At 45.2% G+C, this 16,987-nt stretch overlaps 1 protein-coding gene across 2 annotated transcripts in view; it reads left to right on the forward strand.

The window, feature by feature from the left end:
• LOC147638668 (cyclin-C1-1-like) overlaps positions 1-16,987 on the forward strand; it is a 103,447-nt gene that overhangs the window by 84,033 nt on the left and 2,427 nt on the right. The window lies entirely within an intron of this gene.

A 16,987-nucleotide genomic window follows, 5' to 3' on the forward strand; every position in this document is an offset into this window, starting at 1 on the left:
TAAAAGCAAAATCCAGATTATTTTCTGTTTAAGGCAACTAACACACTTCTGCTGTTATCATGCATTTCAAGACACTAATCTAGAAACAAAAGTGATTTCTATCATGGAGTTTTTATCAAAAGCACATATATAACATAGGCACATGTGCACTAGGAGTTTCCCCTCTCCTGCACCCACCTGTTGCCATCATTTTTAACCTTCTGTGCCTGCTGATGTCACTATCCCATCCGCCCATCTGCCAATGTTCGTACACAATGTTGATGTGTCTGTTGCCTGTCATCCTGCCTAGCTGTCAGAGGGGGCTTCCCAAAGCTGTGACATCTGGGAATTGTGCTTGGTATTTTGTGCTGCTCTGAAAAAATGATCGCCTGCAGCTCATTGGGGAACGACATTCCAAGTGCCGTTATTTTATAGACAAGTCATAACATGCAGAAGCTTTGAAGATATCTCTTGACAGTTCTGCAGATTCACCTTGTGTGTTTTTGCATGCAAGAGAGAGAGAGAAGTGCAGAGTCCTGAATCTTTGTACTCCACTCATATTGCAGCAATTAAGCAATATGAGTGGGTATTTGAGAACCCTATCCCATGTGCTGAATCTGCCCAATAACAATGACTGACCTGATCTGTGTTTTTCCCTGTAAAAATGACTAAATATTCCACTTAAAGCCTTATGAGATATTTAAAATTGCATGCAGTAGTCTCTTATTCTATAGTAATATATATGGTTCAAAACTTGTATACATTCATCTAAAACAAAGTGACTAAAAGGATAGGTGTATATGCGATTGGCTCTCACAAAATGCACCAAGAAAGCATAACAATGTATAGAACATGTGTGTAAGCTTTGGTCTTAGTCTATGATTGTTTGATTAGCTATAAAATTCTTCAAAGTGAATTTTCTTTGAGATAGCTAAATACCTTGGAGTTTTAATTAAGGCCTAAATTTTGGAGTTCTAATAATTTCTTTTTGAGCCTAAGATCGATTGTATTACACCATATATGTGTTTTCCAAATTTTTTGGAAAGCAATGAGAAACAACCATGAAGGGACTCACCTCCATGTATGGGGCGGGGATCAAAGAATCAAAAGGTGGAGAAGGATGCACTTATCCTCCGGTTGGTCGCTCTATGAGGAGAAGGCTATCTCATACAGGAGGGGGTGGGGGGGTAACCACACAGGTGGTTTGTAATGCCAAGTGCCATCACCGCCTCTATATGTGAGAAAAGGGCCACGTTGCCAGAGCCTCAAGAAAGCTTCCTGCCGCTTCTGCATGCGATCAGAGCCACCCTGCAGCTTTCCCCACTGTTCGTGGAGGGTATGAATGATGTCGGGCCAAATGCTTCTGATGAACTCTACAGGTGGAGTGTGGGTATCCTCGATTGCTTCATTGTATCGAGCTCTCCATATGTGCCAGGCTGTAATGCTACTACAAATGTCCCATCTTTTATACGAGCGTGGAGTCCCGTGATCAGTAGAAGCAGCAGGGACTGGTACTGTCGAAATGTGAAGGTAAGAGACCTTAAGGGCTAGCCCCCCACCTTCCTCCTCATAAGCCATGACAACCTCAGCCTCTGTGGCCCAAGCGGCAGTGTCCCATGAAATGATACGGGTCGAGATTGTGTCCATTTTGTGAAAATGTGGAGAATCCATTGCAAGACCTGCTGAGCCTTCGGGCAATCCCAAAGACAATGTTGCTAAGACTCATGAGGGTGACCGCCAGGCTCTCGTGTGCCAGTAGTCAAAGAAAGAGGGTGATCTTTCAAGGCCGAAAACTGTCCTAGAGTCTCTTTCAAAAATCTGAGAGAAAACATTGTGAGAGGCCCTGTGACTGCCAATGTATTGCTGTTGCCGAGGTGTCCCCAACCTCGGGCATCTGAATCTTGCGGCCTAGCCGTGCAGTGTATGCGAAGAACGAGGTATCTAGAGTCTCCTCCCGATCAGCAGGATCACTCCAAGTTCACTCCTTTGGTCCCACTGGAGGTGCGTGAGGGGCCGGCTCTACCAAATCCATAACTGCTAGATTCCACTCATGTGCCTAAAATCCGATCATCCTCACCCTTTGGAAGATGTAGCCACTGAAATCATCTAGTTGGGGGCTCTAATCTGCTATGGGGGCCAACATAGTTGTCAGGTATGAAAAGTTAGATTCGGTATGGTACGTTTAAATACGGTCTCGGAATGCATTGCTAAATTTTGAAAATAAAAATACGGTGGAGGTACGGTTCATATAAAAAATACTTAAAAATATAAATATATATTGTTATACGCACATCCACATAGACACAAAACTTAGAGAAATTACAACTTACCCAAAGCATAGAAATTTAGTATGTTGCATAGAAAATGAAAGTAGACAAATGTACATATCAAAGAGTCATGAATATATATAAAGCTGCAAAAGTCGGCATGGTCAAGTGCAAAAATGTGAGTACAAAAATGCAAAAAGGCTAAAAGCCTAGATACTAGGCATTGGAGGTGAGAAGGGCATGCCACCGGATGGCTAGATAGTAGATAGTAGAGTCTAGACCATAGAGGCTAAAAGCCTATGTCACCATCTATGTCAGAGTTGTCGCTAGGTTCTTCAGTATCCTTACGAGAGGAGGACATCTTAGAGCTCCTACCAAAATCCCCATCGCTAAGAACATTGTCCTCATTGTAAAAATCCGATGATCTCATCGAGGCCCACATCCAAGGTGCATGTTGCATAACCTGAGATAGAATCCAATCTTGCCTATATCTGCTCTATCCCGCAGATCTTGGGGTCCTGTATGAGGCTGCTTGGAATCCTAGTGCTCACATGCCTGTCCTGCCTCCAGGAGTCCTCCAAGGATAGAATAATCGGAGCATGATCAGAGAAAGTGGTGCCTGCCAAGATGCCACTCATGCCCTTGCGACCGCAAGCCCACTCATCGCGCCCAAAATTTGGTAGTCTTGTCTCTTAAGTGCCAGAATCAACTCCTCCCATGTAGAGTACTCTGCTCCTGAGACTGTAGCCGTGCCTCCTCTGAGTCTGTCCTCTGCTTACTCGATCATGTTAAAGTCTCCACCCATGCACCAAAAGTCAGCTTGAGGAAGGGCTTGACGGACTATACTCCAGAAGGTGCCTCTACCTGCTCAAACGTTCGGGACATAAACGTTGAGGAAGCCCACACAATCCTCTCCAATCCTAATGGTAACCCACTGCACACGCCCAGAGACTATGACACGTGAGCCTGCTGACAAAAGCTGCTCATTGTCTGACACCACTGTCGACAATAGTTGCTCGCTGACATAAATACAAACTCCACCTTGCATACTTGAGAGGTTGAAAGATGGAGACCAAAAAGTGTCTCCTGCCCGGTAAAATCTTCCCACAGTGACGCCGGGTGCTCCTGGAGAAAGAGAATGTTGATGGGACTCCCAACTGTAGCTCTATGTAGCTCTTCTCTGAGGACGCCTCGCCTTTGAAAGCACTAAGGCCCCCCTAAACCCTGAATGTTCCATGAGGCTATCCGCATATCAAACTCTGTGGGAGGCAGAACTGTCCTCCACTCGAAGAGTCTTGGGCATGGTTTTCGACAAGGGGTAATCACAATCGGTCCTGGGGTGAAGGTGCGCCAAGTGGGCACGGATCCTGTCCTCCATGTGTCGCCACTCTGTTCGAACACGAGAGTAGGCATAATGTGAACTCCATCGATCACAATGAAGGTATCTCTAAGAAGGGGCGAGGAATATTGCAGTTGAGATATGAAGGAACACAAAGAGCAGCACCTCTAGGTTGGAACTTCCCCATCCTAATCTCTATGGCGTGAAGGTATCTCTAAGAGGGGGGGAGGAGTACTGCAATTGAGATATGAAGGAACACAAAGAGCAGCACCTCCAGGTTGGAAGACACCACCTCCCTATCCTAATATCTATGGCCTGAGCCCCCAGCTCCATCCGAGCCTAGGGCTAGCGATGGGTGAGCGCGTCGGTGATATGCAAATCATGAAGTTGGTGTGAGAGCTCAACTGCATGTCCTTGGATGGCGGCAAGATTGCACTCAAGGGAAAGGAGAAGATCATCGTGCCACTCTCTGGCCTAGATGGCCTAGAATGATGAAACACCACATGGATCAGAATGGGAGCCATAGTTTCCTTAAAAATATCAGTTCCTCAAAAATATTAGTTCCTTCCACTGGAAGACATTGGAAGAAACTGTAATCCACCGCCGGTAGTCCCAAGATCTTGGAGGTCCACCTAGGGATTGGCGGGCGAGCCCTCACCTGGGAAGCGAAGATGGTCATCTCTACTGGTTCCGAGAATCGATGAATCAAACGGCGGACGGAGCTCGCCGGTTGCCTCCACTACGGGTCGGGTGTTGTTGGAGGGTAGCGGGAGTACTCTAGAGAGGCGGAGGGAGGGGGGAGTGCAATCTTAGAAGAAGAGGTATAGGAAACCGATTCTTGATTGTAATCTTGTTCAAGGCTCTGTAGTCCACGCACATGTGGAATGAGCCATCCTTCTTTTGCACTAGAAGCACTGGAGAACAAAAGGGTGAAGAACTAGGCTGTATTAACCCCTTTGATAGCAAGTCCTGTACTTGTGTCATAATCTCTTCTTGTTGTACTACACTCACACGATAAGGAGGTCAATTCGAGGGTGAACTCCTTGGAATCAACTCTATCACATGATCCTCTGGTCGGTTAGGAGGCAACTCTCTTGGAATAACATCCGTGAAGCAATCCTTGTATCCCTCTAGAAATCGTAGTCTCTTCCTCTCAAGAGAGTTCAAATCTTTTGTTGAGTCTTCACTCTTATCCTTTACAAAGAACATATACGTGAAGATGGAAGACTATATTGCTTTGGAAATAGATACATGGGATACAATAGGGATGGTGCTACAGTAGTGATACCCTTATTTTATGCTTAAAAGAAATAGTCCTCTCGGGAATTTGGATAATAGCACTCTTCCTCTATGGAACCATGGCATCCCCAAGATGACATCGGAGTGCTTCAAAGGTGAAATATAGAAATCCTCATAGTCCACATAACCTTGGACATGAATCCTCAACTTACCAATGATAGGCGTTACTGCCACTGTGTCACCATGAAACACTTGTTCCGCATGCAAGACCGATCCCATTTCCTTGGGTTTGATACCCAACTGTTCCGCAAGCTCTATGGAAATGAAATTATTTGTGGCTTCCATGTCAAACAACACTAGAGGATTCTTGCCCGCATTTTGCCCCAAGAGGCATAACTCTCTAGCCTCAAGTTTTGAAGTGTTTTCCAATACATCGGAAATCCCACCAACCATTGGCTTAGACTTTTCCTTGGACTTTACTTGCTCTCGAGGTCCTTAGCACGGTCCGGACATTGGGCCACATGTGCCCCTCTGCCACATCTAAAGCATTTCCCTTCCTTGCGGTAGACCTCTATTTCCCCATTGGTCAAGTTGTGCTTTCCTTTGTACGATTTTGGAATACCCATTGGCGCAATCAAGAAATGCCCATAATCCAAATAACCGTATATGTGAATGCGTAACTTTACAATAAGAGGCGTGACCTGCACCTCTTTGCCAACAAAAGCTGCCTTTGCTTCAATTTGGGGTCCCATGTCCCCAATCTCTATGCCCAAGGCGGCTGCCATCTGTGTAGAGATGAAATTATATGTTGCACAATCATCAAACATGAATAGGGCGGGCTGATCCTTGATTTGTCCCAAAGCTTTGCATACCACTCTCTCTTTGCCATCATACTCGGTGGTACCCTGCACATCAGGTATGGCATGCACATTTGCCTTTGGTGGCTTGTCTTCATGCTTTTGCTTGCGTGTAGGGCATTGCCTAAACAGGCATATTGCTCCCTTTGCTCGGGGCTCAAGCCAAACTTGTTCTTCTTTGGTGCAATGTCTTTGGATGGGGTTCTTTCAGCTTTACCACCCTTTTGGGCTTCTTGAAAGCTCTTTTTAGGTGGCTGTCCACCTTTTTGCAGGTTTGGGACAGCCCTCTCTTTGCCCTTAGAGCCTCCCTGATCTTGCTTAATTTTAAGCACCAATTGTTCCGTAGCATGAGCAGATGCTATGAGCTGTTGAAAAGAGTGTGTTTCGGATGCAATTAAATGTCCGAACGATAAGCTGGTTTCAATCCGGAGCGAAACCTGCTCTTCCTTTCATCCTCGGAGAGTTGCATAAAGTGAGTTACCTCAAGCAACACTTTCCAAAACTTATTGACATACTGCTGCATACTTTCATTGTCTTTTTGCTCAAGTCTATCCCACTTTTGGGTAAGAGTCTGCTGTGCATTAGGAGGCAAAATTTGGGCATAAAATCTGTCCTTAAACTCTTTCCAAGTGCAAATGGGATCTTTGGTGGTCTTTTCAGTGATCCACCAATGGGCAACTGTCCCCTTCAAGAACATGCTTGCATGACGAATTTTGGACTTCTCAGTGAAGTCCTCATCACTAAAAGCAATGTCAAAGTGTGCCACAAAAGCTAGCACCTTAGAGGCATGATACTCTCCATGAAAGGCATCAAATTTCACGGACCTGTCCCCTGCTTTGAACTCCTTGAGCTTCTTGGGATGTGGTACATATCTTCTCTTTTTCTCTTTCCCTTATCCAACGGGACAGCCTTCTCTGCATGGGCTTATGGGCAATCATAGATGTTTGAAGAGGCACGGTGGCATGTGCATTATGAATCTGTGGCCCTGATGCATGTGACCTCCCCAAATGATGCAATGTCTCACTACGAGACAACTCAATGGGCAAAGTCTTTCGGCTTGCATGCCAACCACTCTCCCCATGATATACCTTCTTTGAATCCACAAGGCCATCATGAAGCCCACTAGCTGGACCAACATGCACGTACTTGTTGCCTCCTGTCCCATCAAGAGTAGATGCATGGTGAGAAGTGATTGATACCTCTTCCTAGTGTATAAAAGACCTCAACCGTTCAGATGCTGGGTCTCCCTGCTTCAAACCAGGTGGATTCTTGAATACTAGCTCTCCATCCTCTCCTTCCTTGAGATCACCCTTGCGGATGAGATAGGAGAGTGCCAACTCCCTTGGCTCCTTGCCCACTTCACGAGCCATGGACTCAAAGGTCATATCCACCATAGCATCAGCTTTTTCTTGCTTCAATGACACTTTATACATGGGGATCTTCATGCAGAAATTTCAGCTCTTGCTCCTTTGCTTGCAAAAGCTGCTTCATGTGCTCCAATTCATCCCTCAAGGCATTGGGCTCATTCTCATGCATAGGCTCTTTTCCACGGGATGGTTGTCCCATGAATGCACTGTCATAACCTCTCTCAAGAGGTTTGTGCCTTCCAAGCAATGCATCGGAATCACGTGAAGCACTTGATTGACCTCTTGAATTTGGCACCTCCAAAGGATTGCCTTGGCTGTCCATTGTGTTAAGTGTCTGTGTACTTCCAATCTCAAAACACCGTGTCTCCTCTTGAGAAAGAGAGACGATCGGGCTCTGATACCAATGTAACTGCTCCCTACAGGTGGCCTACAAATCGGAAGACAAAATACACATTTTTAGATCACTTAACTAATACCAACAATGGACATTATTAACAACATTAAAACTGTAAATGACCAATAACACTTGACACCAACACTGGGGCCGGGAAGGGCCGGCCCTCCCTCAATACATTTGTATTTCTTGGAGTATTTATATGTACAAGTGTCACTGGCCAATAGGCCAGATTTCTCCTCACATGGAGTGAATACAACTCAAACAATTGGGTACTCGTCGATGAAGTCTGGACAGTTGAAGAAGTCCCAAGTCACAGGCACACTCCCACCTTCACTCGGTGCACACCTGCCTTGCACTGGTCCTCCGGGACCGTGCACCAACAGGCATGCCCGTACTAGGACAGGCAAAAGGTGTACACCACGGAGGGAACATTGCCTGGTTCTCCCAGATAAGCCTTGCTCCCGGACTCCCTAGTGTTTCTAACCTTCATTGGCTCTCAGAATTCAAAGGGCGCGGTTAGCACTACCACTCAGGGAAAGACAAACCAAACTAGGAAAGTTTCCTGAGTATGGTTAGCGTAAACATGCTTTGTTCTTGCTCTACACAAAACTTAAAGAAATCTTTGAACTTAATTTAGAAAATTTTAGTTTTACACAAATAAGAAATACAAAGCACCTGGTATAGCTTGTAGCAAGAGTCAATGGAGATGCATCCTTTTTACCGCGCAGTCGGGTCCACCTGGTACAGTAGTTACAGATCCTGGTATAGATAGTACAGGCCTGGTACAGCAAGTACTGGCTGGGTATAGCAAGTACAGCAAGCTGGTGCATCAAGTACAGTCGGGTAGAGTCTGGTACAGCAAGTACAGCTTGGTGCAGTCTGGTAGCAGGTACAACAGTCGGGTGCATGTACAATAGTCGGGTGCAGGTACAGCAGTCGTACAGCAGCTGCAGGCATGTACAGGCCAGTTACAGCACACGGGTGCAGGTATAGCAATCGTTCAGCAGCTGCAGGTGTGTACAGGGCAGGTACAGCACACGGGCAGCAGGTACAGCAGTCGTACAACAGCTGTAGGCGTGTACAGGGTAGGTACATCACACGGGCAACAGGTGGGCTGGAGCTTGAGGCAGGTACAGCGGGCCGGTTGGAGAAAAATCATTGCCACCCCTCCATAGAGTAGGCAATCCTTTTCCTTCAACCAACCCGTTCCACCATCCATGTGTGGAGAGAATACTTCCCATGCAATAGTTGCTTTAAGTATTGTCAAGCCTTAATTGATGGTTAATCTTTGGGCACCCAAATTTTAAATGTGTGTGAACACATTTACTTACAAACATTAAAGTTAACTAATGTTTATGAATTTTACACTTTAGAAGGCCCAAAATGGTAATACTTACCACTTGTTCACACGCCACACCAATGTGTCAGCAAGCAGCACTCCCACGGTACACTGGGAACGTCCTTGTCCAGTGTACTGGCACGGCAAAACAGGCAAACACACGCAAATAAATCATGCAAAAACAAGTTTATGCATGCAGCCATAAATGCATGTGCACATGTAATGGACGAAATCTCCCTTTCATGAAACTTATACAAAAAGTTCCTGTCGGGCACAAAATTGGCACGACAGAAATATCAATGTATGTCCTGGTCTTCCTATGGATGGACAATCCCATAGGTAAGACGCCATCCTGGCCATACACGGGTGGCACCAACAGGCTCCCATCCATGCATTACGAAGTAGGTCACACATGGGTGGCACAAAACTAGTTCCCGTCCATGTGATGCAGTACTGGTCACACACGGGTGGCACGATGGGACACTGGCCTGGCTCCATGTGAACATGGCACAAATCTGGCTGCTCTATGGAGCAACAATCCTAGAAGAGGGGCTCCAGACATGGAGATGGACCAAATGGTGGCACTTACCACCTTTGGTAGTACACTAGCAATTCATCTTTGGACCATATCCGCATATACCTCCCCCCCTCCCCCCCTTTCCTAACAAACTCTCCAAAATACTGGCTGGAGAAGATGACTATGACAAGGTGCCACTCTAGCTTATATATGGGTCTTTGACTTCCCATTTTTCCACTCATGGGATAATCCAACACAACTTTCAGCGAGTTCATGCTCAAATTGCCTTCAACACCCTCCTCCATTCTAGCCGCTGGAACTGTCACCATTTGGTCTATCTCCATTTCCGGAGACACTTCTATGGGATTGTCACTCCATAGAGCGGCCAGATTTGTGCCATGTTCACATGGGGCCAGGTCCGTGTCCCATGTGAAAGGGCCAGTCTTTTGGTGTCACATGGATGGGAGCTAGATTCGTGCCACCCGTGTGTGACCAGTACTGCATCACATGGACGGGAACTTGTTTTGTGCCACCTGTGTGTGACTTGCTTCGTGTTGTATGGATGGGAGTCTGTTGGTGCCACCCGTGTATGGCCAGGATAGCGTTTTACCTATGGGATTGTCACTCCATAGGAAGACCAGGACATATATTCATATTTTTATCGCGCAGGTTTTATGCCCGACAGGAACTTTTTTGTATAAGTTTCATGAAAGGGAGATTTCGTCCATTACATGTATACACATACATTTATGACTGCATGCATAAACTTGTTTTCTCATGATTTGTTTGCGTGTGTTTGCCTGTTTTACTGTGCCAATACACTGGACGAGGACGCCCTCAGTGTACTGTGGGAGTGCTGCTTGCTGACACATTGGTGTGGTGTGTAAGTATTACCATTTTGGCCCTTTAAAAATGTAAAATCCATAAGCTATGGTTAACTTTAATGTTTATTAGTAAAGGTGTTCACACATTTAAAATTTGGATTGGACATTTATTTTCTAGTGTGGGTGTCCGTAAACTAACCTTTGATTAAAGTTTAATAATACTAAAAGCAACTATTGCATGGGAACATTAGTATTCTCCCCCCACGTGGGAACATTAGTATTCGTACTGAATGGACGGGAGCCTGTTGGTGCCATCCGTGTATGGCCAGGATGGCGACTGTCACTCCGTAGGAAGACCAGGACATATATTCATATTTCTGTCGCGGTAGTTTTGCGCCCGACAGGAACTTTTCTTACAAGTTTCATGAAAGGGAGATTTCGTCCATTACATGTACACATGCATAAACTTGTTTTCGCATGATTTATTTGCGTGTGTTTGCCTGTTTTGTCGTGCCAATACACTGGACGAGGACGTCCCAGTGTACTGTGGGAGTGCTGCTTGCTGACACATTGGTGTGGCATGTGAACAGGTGGTAAGTATTACCATTTTGGCCCTTCTGAAGTGTAAAATCCATAAGCTATGGTTAACTTTAATGTTTATTAGTAAATGTGTTCACACACATTTAAAATTTGGGCTGGACATTTATTTTCTAGTGTGGGTGTCCATAAACTAATCTTTGATTACAGTTTAATAATACTAAAAGCAACTATTGCATGGGAACATTAGTATTCTCCCCCGGTGGCCAACTACCCTCTCAATCGCCTGCTGTTTGAACTTGTACCAAGACCTCTACTTATTGTACTAGGTGGACCTGACTGCATGGTGATAGGAATGCATCTCCATTGACTCCTGCTACAAGCTATACCAGGTGCTTTGTATTTCTTATTTGTGTAAAACTAACATTTGCTAAATTAAATTCAAAGATTTTTTTAAGTTTTGTGTAGAGCAGGAACAAAGCATGTTTATGCTAACCATACTCGGAAAGCTTTCCTAGTTTGGTTAGTTTTTCCTTGAGTGGTAGTGCTAACCGTGTCCTCAGAAATTTCTGAGAGTCAATGAAGGTTAGAAATACTAGGGAATCTGGGAGCAAAGCTTATATGGGAGAACCAGGCAATGTTCCCTCCGCGGTGTACCTCGTTGTCTGTGCTAGTACGGGCGTGCTTGTTGGTACACGGTCCCGGAAGACTAGTGAAAGGCAGGTGTGCACCCAGTGAAGGTGGGAGTGTGCCTGTGACTTGGGACTTCTTTGACTATCCAGACTTCATCGACAAGTACCCAATTGTTTGGGTTGTATTCACTCCATGTGAGGAGAAATTTTGCCTATTGGCCCGTGGCACTTGTACATATAAATACTCCAAGAAATACAAATGTATTGAGGGAGGGGGGCCGGTCCTTTCCGGCCCCAGTGTTAGTGTCAAGTGCTATTGGTCATTTTCAGTTTTAATGTTGCTAATATTGTCCATTGTTGGTATTAGTTAAGTGATCTAAAAATGTGTATTTTGTCTTCCGATTTGTAGGCCTGCTGTAGGGAGCGGTTACATTGGTATCAGAGTCCGGTTGTCTCTCTTTCTCAGGAGGAGACACGATGTTTTGAGATTGGAAGCATACACTGACACTTGACTCAATGGACAGCCAAGGCAATCCTTTGGAGGTGCCAAATTCAAGAGGTCAATCAAGTGCTTCACGTGATTCTGATGCATTGCTTGGAAGGCACAAGCCTCTTGAGAGAGGTTATGATAGTGCATTCATGGGACAACCATCCCGTGGAAAAGAGCCTATGCATGAGGATGAGCCCAGTGCCTTGAGGGTTGAATTGGAGCACATGAAGAAGCTTTTGCAGGCTAAGGAGCAAGAGCTGAAATTTTTGCATGAAGATCCCCATGTACAGAGTGTCATTGAAGCAAGGAAAGCTGATGCTATGGTGGATATGACCTTTGAGTCCATGGCTCGTGAAGTGGCAAGAAGCCAAGAGTGTTGGCACTCTCTTATCTCATCCGCAAGGGTGATCTCAAGGAAGGAGAGGATGGAGAGTTAGTATTCAAGAATCCACTTGGTTTGAAGCAGGGAGACCCAGCATCCCAACGGTTGAGGTCTTTTATATCAGTCACTCCTCGCCATGCATCCACTCCTCATGGGACAAGAGGCAACAAGTATGTGCATGTTGGAGCTAGTGGGCGACATGATGGCCTTGTGTATGGAGAGTGGTCGGCATGCAAGCCAAAAGACTTTGCCCATTGAGTTGTCTCGCGGTGAGACATTGCATCATTTGGGGAGGTCACATGCATCGGGGCCACGGATTCATAATGCACATGCCACCGTGCCTCTTGAAACATCTTTGATTGCCCATGCAGCCCATGCAGAGAGGGCTGCCTGGTTGGATAAGGGGAAGAGAAAAAGAGAAGAACATGTACCACATCCCTTGAAGCTCAAGGAGTTCAAGGCAGGGGATAAGTCCGTGAAATTTGATGCCTTTCATGAAGAGTATGATGCCTCTAAGGTGCTAGCTTTTGTGGGAGAGTTTGACATTGCTTTTAGTGACGAGGAATTCACTGAGAAGTCCAAAATTCGTCATGCAAGCATGTTCTTGAAGGGGACAACTACCCATTGGTGGATCACTGAAAAGACCACCAAAGATCCCATTTGCACTTGGAAAGTGTTTAAGGATAGGTTTTATGCCTAAATTTTGCCTCCTAATGCACATCAAACTCTCACCCAAAAGTGGGATAGACTTGAGCAAAAAGACAATGAAAGTGTACAGCAGTATGTCAATAAGTTTTGGAAAGTGTTGCTTGAGGTAACTCCCTTTATGCAATTATCCGAGGATGAAAGGACGAGCAAGTTTCACTCCGGATTGCAACCAGCTTATTGTTGGGGTATTGAATTGCACCCGAAACACACTCTCTAGCAGCTCATAGCATCTGCTCTTGCTACGGAGCAATTGGTGCTTAAAATTAAGCAAGATCTGGGAGGTTTCAAGGGCAAAGAGAGGGTTGTCCCAAACCTGCAAAAAGGTGGACAACCACCTAAAAAGAGCTTCCAGGACGCCCAAAAGGGTGGTAAAGCTAAAAGAACCCCATCCAAAGACATTGCACCCAAGAAGAACAAGTTTGGCTTGACCGCCGAACAAAGGGAGCAATATGCCAAAGAGGGGAAATGCTTTTCTTGTGGTAGTAAAGAGCACATGTTTAGGCAATGCCCTACCACAAGCAAGAGTAGGAGGACAAGCCACCAAAGGCAAATGTGAATGCCATACCCAATGTGCAGGATACCACTGAGCATGATGGCAAAGAGAGAGTGGTATGCAAAGCTTGGGGACAAATCAAGGATCAGCCGGTCTTATTCATGTTTGATGATTGTGCAACAAATAATTTCATCTCTACACAGATGGCAACCGCCTTGGGCATAGAGATTGGGGACATGGGATCCCAAATTGAAGCAGAGGCGGCTTTTGTTGGCAAAGAGATGCAGGTCACGTCTCTTATTGGAAAGTTGCGCATTCATATACAGGGTTATTTGGATCATGAGCATTTGGTGATTGCCCCACTCAAGGGATGTGATGTATTAGCTGGCAAGCCTTGGCATCATCGGCTTGAGCCTCGCAAAGAATATAAAACCAACTGGATCGCATTCATGCATAGAGGTCGCATGCATGTTATTGATGCGGGCAAGGTGGAATGTGATGCATGTGGGAATTGTATAGGGGCTGTCCTAAATCAAGAGTCATGCAGTTGCTTATGAAAGCCGCCGATTGCATGATGCCGAGATCCATATGGACATTTATGAAAAAGAGCTCTTGGGTTTCATTTTCAGATTGTACACACTCCGGGAAAGAAGAATGTAGTGGCAGATGCTTTGTCCAGGAAGCCTTATATAGCTACAGTTTCAGTGGCCTTTCATGGGGACTTATCTGCCATGCGTGATCTTTATCGTTTGGATGCTGATTTTTCCCAAATATGGACTGATTTGATGGCTGGTCACTTGCATGCCTCTTATGTGATCAAAGAGGGATCTTATGAAGGATAACTACTTATGTGGTGTGAAGGATATGCATCCAAAGGTTATGGAGGAGTATCACGTTTCACCTTATGCTGGTCATAGCGGTATTTTATCTACGACACGCATGATCGAAGGATATTTCTTTTGACCAAGCATGCGTAAAGACATTGAGGCATATGTACGCGCATGTATTACTTGCCAAAAGGTGAAATTTGATTGGCAAAAGTCTCCAGGTTTGCTTCAGCCATTGCCTATTCCCTCGCAGCCATGGGAAAGCATTACTATGGACTTCATTATGGATTTGCCTAGGGAATGATGCTATTTGGACCATAGTTGACACGTTTAGCAAGCAAGCTCACTTCTTGCCCGTTAAGAAAACCATTAAAGTTGATCATATGGTGAAGCTTTTTCTTGCTCACATTTTCAAGCATCATGGTATGCCTAAGTCCATTGTTGGGGATTGAGATCCCAGGACTACGAGACTCTTTTGGAGGGCTTTATTTGATAACATGGACACTAAGCTTCAGTTCTCATCTGCTTATCACCCCCAAACAGATGGTCAAAATGAGGCTGCAAATTCTGTTGTATTGGATTTGTTGAAGTGTTATGTGGCAGATCAAAAGAGTGCTTGGGAGAAGTATCTTCCACTTGTAGAGTTTGTTTACGATAACACAGTACATGCCTCCACGGGAAAGGCTCCGTTTGACATTTTTTATGACAGAGTGATCTTGCCACCCATCCTTCGTACAAAGGATGAGATTTTTGCAGCCGATGAGTATGTGCGTGACTTGGATGTAGCCTTTGCTTAGGTGTGGACAGCCAATGCAAGGTCACAAGACAAGCATAAGAGGGTTGCTGACAAGTATAGAAGGGACATGCAAGTCAAGGAAGGTGATTGGGTATTGCTGAAATTTGAGAAAGCTAGGCTAGAGAAGAGGCCAGGACAAGAGGGATCATATCCAAAGCTTTCTACCTGATATTATGGACTCTTCAAAGTGGTTGACAAGATCAATGAAGTGTCCTACAGGCTTGCTTTATCCGGTCATTGGAAGATTCACAATGCTTGTCACGTGAGTCATTTGCGGAAGTATGTGGGACAAGATCCAGAAGAGCCTGTCACACACGACCCGTTGAGATTGATGAGGAGATCCTCTAGCCAGAGCAGATTGTCTTTCACAAGGAGAGAAAGTTACCACATGGGAAGCTTTCCAGGAGATACTTTGTGAAATTTAAAAATTATTTGCCAATTGATGCAAAGTGGGTAGACGAGGATTATTTTGCTAACTACCCTCAGCTTTTGCAGGCATATCTTGAGCCTTTTCAATTGAGGACAACTGTTTGAAAGCCTGCTGGTAGTGTCACTATTTGGTCCATCTCCATTTCTGGAGCCACTTCTATGGGATTGTCACTCCATAGAGCGGCCAGATTTGTGCCATGTTCACATGGAGCCAGGTCGGTGTTCCATGTGAAAGGGCCAGTCTTTTGGTGTCACATGGATGGGAGCTAGATTCGTGCCACCTGTGCGTGACCAGTAGTGCGTCACATGGACGGGAACTAGGACGGGAACCAGTTTTGTGCCAACTGTGTGGACTTGCTTCGTGCTGTATGGACGGGAGCCTGTTGGTGCCATCCGTGTATGGCCAGGATGGCGTCTTACCTATGGGATTGTCACTCCATAGGAAGACAAGGACATATATTCATATTTCTGTCGCACCACTTTTACGTCCGACAGGAACTTTTTGTACAAGTTTCATGAAAGGGAGATTTCGTCCATTACATGTACACATGCATTTATGATTGCATGCATAAACTTGTTTTCGCATGATTTGTTTGCGTGTGTTTGCCTGTTTTGTCTGTTTTGCCGTGACAATACACTGGATGAGGACGCCCCTAGTGTACTGTGGGAGTGTTGCTTGCTGATACATTGGTGTGGCGTGTGAACAGGTGGTAAGTATTACCATTTTGGCCCTTCTGAAGTGTAAAATCCATAAGCTATGGTCAACTTTAAATGTGTTTATTAGTAAATGTGTTCACACACATTTAAAATTTGGACTGGACATTTATTTTCTAGTGTGGGTGTCCATAAACTAACCTTTGATTACAGTTTAATAATACTAAAAGCAACTATTACATGGGAACATTAGTATTCTCCCCCCACGTGGGTGGTGGCCAATTATGCTGCCCATGTGTTGTATTTTGCACTGTACCCGCCTTCAATTTGTACCTGTCTGCTTTGTACCTGCCTCCAATCTGTACTTGCCACCAATCTGTACGTGCCTGCTCTGTACTCGCCTCCAATCTTGTACCCGACTGCTGTATCTTGTACCTACTGTTGTACCTTGTACTCGACTGTTGTACAAGCTGGAGCTGTTGCCTGTGTGTTGTACTTGTTGCTCTACCTGCACACGTGTGCTGTACTTGCTCTGTACCTGCCTGCAGGCTGCACTTGTACCTACTGTACGAGATTTGTATTTGCTGTACCAAGCTGTACCAGCTTGTATCAGCTTGCACCAGATTACATCCTATTGTACCAGATTGTACCTTGTTGTATCCGATTGTACCTTGTTGTATCCGATTATACCTTGTTGTACTTGAATTGTACCAGACTTGTACTTGCTGTATCAAGACCTGTACTTGTTGTACTAGGCCTGAACTTGTTGTACCAGGATCTCTACTTATTGTACTAGGTGGACCTGACTGCATGGTGATAGGAATGCATCTCCATTGACTCCTGCTACAAGCTATACTAGGTGCCTTGTATTTCTTATTTGTGTAAAACTAAAATTTGCTAAATTAAGTTCAAAG

The sequence above is a fragment of the Cibotium barometz genome, chromosome 5 (assembly GCF_041138505.1).
Source record: "Cibotium barometz isolate CiBa-2024 chromosome 5, ASM4113850v1, whole genome shotgun sequence".
Classification (NCBI taxonomy): Eukaryota; Viridiplantae; Streptophyta; class Polypodiopsida; order Cyatheales; family Cibotiaceae; genus Cibotium; species Cibotium barometz.